General features: G+C 38.0%; 1 pseudogene; it reads left to right on the top strand.

Annotated features, from left to right (window-relative positions):
* The first annotated feature begins 674 nt into the window (after positions 1 to 674).
* LOC138156139 (keratin, type I cytoskeletal 18 pseudogene) lies at positions 675 to 3,078 on the top strand (annotated as a pseudogene).
* Positions 3,079 to 4,254: the final 1,176 nt, after the last annotated feature.

Here is a 4,254-nt window from a genome sequence, read left to right on the forward strand (position 1 = left end):
AATAATTTACTGGAACAAGGTTTAAGTAATGGACACTCAACTAGTAGTTGTCACAGACAGGACTTGAACCCATATTTTTCTTATCCCTATCCAGTTACCACAATTTCTCTCAATGTCTCATCAAACAAAATCTTGGCTAAGGATGAAATGACCACTATACTAGCCCCTAATCTTTTCCTTTTTTTAAAAAAAGAAATTGGGATGTCATTCTCTACAAGCAGGAGTAAAGGACTGAAGTGGTGTGTGTGTGTGTGTGGGGGTATGTTGTGGTTTTCTCTTGGTGTCTTGGTTCCTTGCTACCATATGGAGATATTTTAGGTAAGGTCTACCTCAATCTAGGGCAGTAATTCAAACTTGAGGTTAGAATGCAGTGAAACACACGAGACACTCACAGGCCATGAAATTCAGTAAATATATCTTTATTTGGAATAATTTAAAAAGGACATATTTCTTAAAATTAAAATGGACATTGATTTTGATAAAACAATATTTCTCTTCGCCTCCATAACTGGCCACAATAAGTCAGAAGGTATTCCTGTAGGACCATGAGGATGAAATGAATGAATGAAATGAAATGAAATGAAACCTCTGACATTAACTCACTATAGGCTGGATCTGATGGGTGAGACATTAAGTCAGTGATGTTCCTAAGAGTGACATCCTTTCTCCCGTACATGAAAATTAGCCCAGCCTGCATAAAACAGGTACATCTACCTACACAAGACATCAAAAGAAGTTTAGAAAAATGACCAGAAAGTTAGAAGAAAAATGTAAATGAACTGTAGTCTTGAAGATCAAGAAAGAGTATATTGTTAATATATAACCTGGGTATAAAGTATATATGAGGTCAGGATGGTGAGAAAGCAAATATGTCATTTTTGTCAGGAAAGATCTTTTTTTATACTAATAAACTCAATCTCTGTGAACAACTGTTAATAATATGAGATTAGAAAGAGACCTGGAGCAAGTTAATCCTCAGAAAGTCAACAAAGTCTATTCCAGAAGTTTAGAGATAAGCAGGAGACTTACTGAGACAGTTAGGTGGTATAGTGAATAGAGTGTTAAGCCTGGAGTGCTGAAGACCTAACCTTTGGTTAATCTCATTTTAAAAAAAAGAAAGAAGAAAAGCAAATTCCTAGTATCAAAAATGAGAGGAGTGAATTCAACAGTAATGAAGAGGAAATTAAGACAATTGCTAGGAGTTATTTAGCCCAATTATATGCCAATAAATTTGACAATCTAAATGAAATCAAAGAATATCTAGAAAAATATAAATTGCCCAGATCAACAGAAGGAGGAATAAAATACTATAATCCAATTTTAGAAAAAGAAATTGAATATGCCATTAGTCAACTTCCTGAGAAAAAATCCCCAGGGGCAGATGGATCCACAAGTGAATTCTACCAAACATTTAAAGAATAATTAATTCCAATACTATATAAAATACTTGGAAAAATAGGTGAAGGAGGAGTCCTATCAGATTTATTTTATTTCACAAATATGGTACTAAAACCCAAACCAGAAATAGCTAAAATAGAGAAAGAAAATTGTAGGACTATTCCTACTGCATCTAGCTGTCCTCTACCAGCATCACGGCTTTTATTACCCACTTCCTCACCTTCTCCACCAACTACCCCTCCCTGGGCTCCATCCAGGCACCCAGTCACCAGGTCAGGTTGGACAGCAGCGCTGCCTGTGTCTGGCAGCTCCATCTTCCAAATCTCCATGACCTACACCACCAGCTTCTGTGGGAACTTGGAGGCCAGGGACCTAATTGAGGGGCTGGTAAGAATCGAGGAGATCCAGGGAGATTCAGGGGAAGAAGGAGACCATGCAGGACCTCAACGACTGCCTCCCCTCCTATCTGGAGCATGTGAATCTGGAGACCGATAATTGCAAACGGGGAGAGAAAATCAGGGAGTATATGGACAATTATATGGACAAGAAAGGACCTCAAGTAAAAGAGTGGAGAGATTATTTCAAAACAATTGAGGATCTGTGGTCACAGATCTACATAAGCTCAGTGGACAGGGCCAGAATCATTCTGAAGATTGATAATGGCTGACGGGCAGCTGATAACTTTAGAGTCAAGTACGAAGCAGAACTGGTCATAAGACAGTCTGTAGAAAGTAACATTCACAGCCTCTGAAGGTCATTGATGACAACATGTGCAGGCTACGACTGGAGACAGAGATCAAAACCCTGAAGGAAGAGCTACTCTTAATTTTTTTTTGGAGGGGGGAGGGCAGGGCAATTGGGGTTAAGTTACTTGCCCAAGGTCACATGGCTAGTAAGTGTTAAATGTCTGAGGCTGGATTTGAACTCAGGTCCTCTTGACTCCAGGGCTGGTGCACTGTGCCACCTCATAGCCCCAAGAGATGCTCTTCATGAAGAAGAACCATGAGGAGGAGGAGAAATCTCCACAAGCCCAAATCACAGGCTCTGGGCTGACTGTGGAAGTGGACTTTCTAAAATCTCAGCACTTGAGCGAGGCCATGCCTGATACTCAAGCCCAGTATAATGCTCTGGCTCAGAAGAAAAGAGAGGAGCTTGATGAATACTGGCATCAGCATACTGAGAAGAGCACTGTGGCAATCAACACAAAATCTGAAGAGCAGGAAGCAGCCTGAAAAATTGTCACTGAGCTGAAACATATGGTGCAGTCCCTAGAGATTGACCTGATTCCCTTTAAAATCTGAAAGCCAGCTTGGTGGACAGCCTGAGGATGGTGGAGACCCACTATGGTATCCAGGTGGAACAGATCAACACAGCCCCGCTGCATCTGGAGGCAAGAGCTGAGGGAAGACATGAATAGAGGGGTAGCTCCAGGCCCAGCAGTATGAGACCCTGATCGACATTAAGGTCAAACAGGAAGCAGAGATCAACACCTATTGCAACCTGCTGGAGAATGGGAAGGACTTCAATCTTGTGCATGCTTTGGACAGTAGCAGCAGTTCCTTACATAAGATCAGCACTTGGAAGATTGTAGACAGCAAAGTGGTGTCAGAGACCAATGACACAAAAGTCCTGCAGTGTTATAGTCACAAACTGAAGACCCAGACTCAGTCAGGTAGTTAATAAAGGCTCTTTCACCACCTAAAAAAATAGACCAATTTCCCTAATGAATCTTGATGGAAAAATTTTAAATATAATATTAGCAAAGAGATTACAACACTATATTGCAAAGATCATATGGTATGACCAGGTGGAATTTATACAAGGAATACAAGCCTTGTTCAATGCAGGGCAAACTATCAGCATAATAGATCCTATCAATAACAAACCCAAGAGAAATCATATGATCATCTCAATAGATGTAGAAAAAAGCCTTTGGCAAAATGAAGCATCCATTCCTATTAAAGTAGGATCTAATTAAAACCATCAGCAAGCATTATCTATAATGGGGTTAAGCTCAAAAGTTTCCCAATACAATCAGGGGTGAAGTAAAGATGACCATTGTCAAGTCTGTTGCTTAATATTATACTAGAAATGTTATCTATAGCAATAAGAGAAAAAAAATTGGAGGAATTAGAATAGGCAATGAAGGAACAAAACTATCACTGTTTGAAGATGATATGATATTACACTTAGGAAATCCTATGGAATCAACTAAAAAACTACTTGACATTATTAACAATTTTAGCAAACTTTTAGAATGCAAAATAAATCCACATAAATCATCAAGATAGAAAGAGAGTTTTCATTTAAAATAACTGTAGGGCAAATGAAATACTTGGGAGTTTATCTGCCAGGTCAACCCCAGGAATTATAAAAAAAAACACAACTATATAACACTTTTAACACAAATAAAATCAGATCCAAATAACTGGAAAAATATTAATTGCTCATGGATGCGTTGAGGCAATATAATACAAATGGCAATTCTATCTAAATTAATCTACTTATTAAGTGTGATACCAATCAAGCTATCAAAAATCATTTTATAAAATAATAAAAAAATAATTTCATCTGAAAGAACAAACACTCAAGGATATCAAGGGAATCAAAGAAAAAGTGTGAAAGAAGGTGATCTATTCATATCTGATCTCCAACTGTATTATAAAGTGGTCATTTTCAAAACAATCTGGTACTGGCTAAGAAATAAAGTGATGGATCAGTAGAATAGGTTAGGTTCATACACACACACACATATAAAACAGATGACCATAATAATCTAGTATATGATAAACTCAAAGATTTTATAACAACTCATTATTTGACAAAACCTGCTGGAAAAACTGGAAAACAGTAGGG

Source organism: Petaurus breviceps, unplaced genomic scaffold (genome assembly GCF_028583685.1).
Source record: "Petaurus breviceps papuanus isolate PSGF00001 unplaced genomic scaffold, PetGlider_PUasm1.0 154, whole genome shotgun sequence".
Lineage (NCBI taxonomy): Eukaryota > Metazoa > Chordata > Mammalia > Diprotodontia > Petauridae > Petaurus > Petaurus breviceps.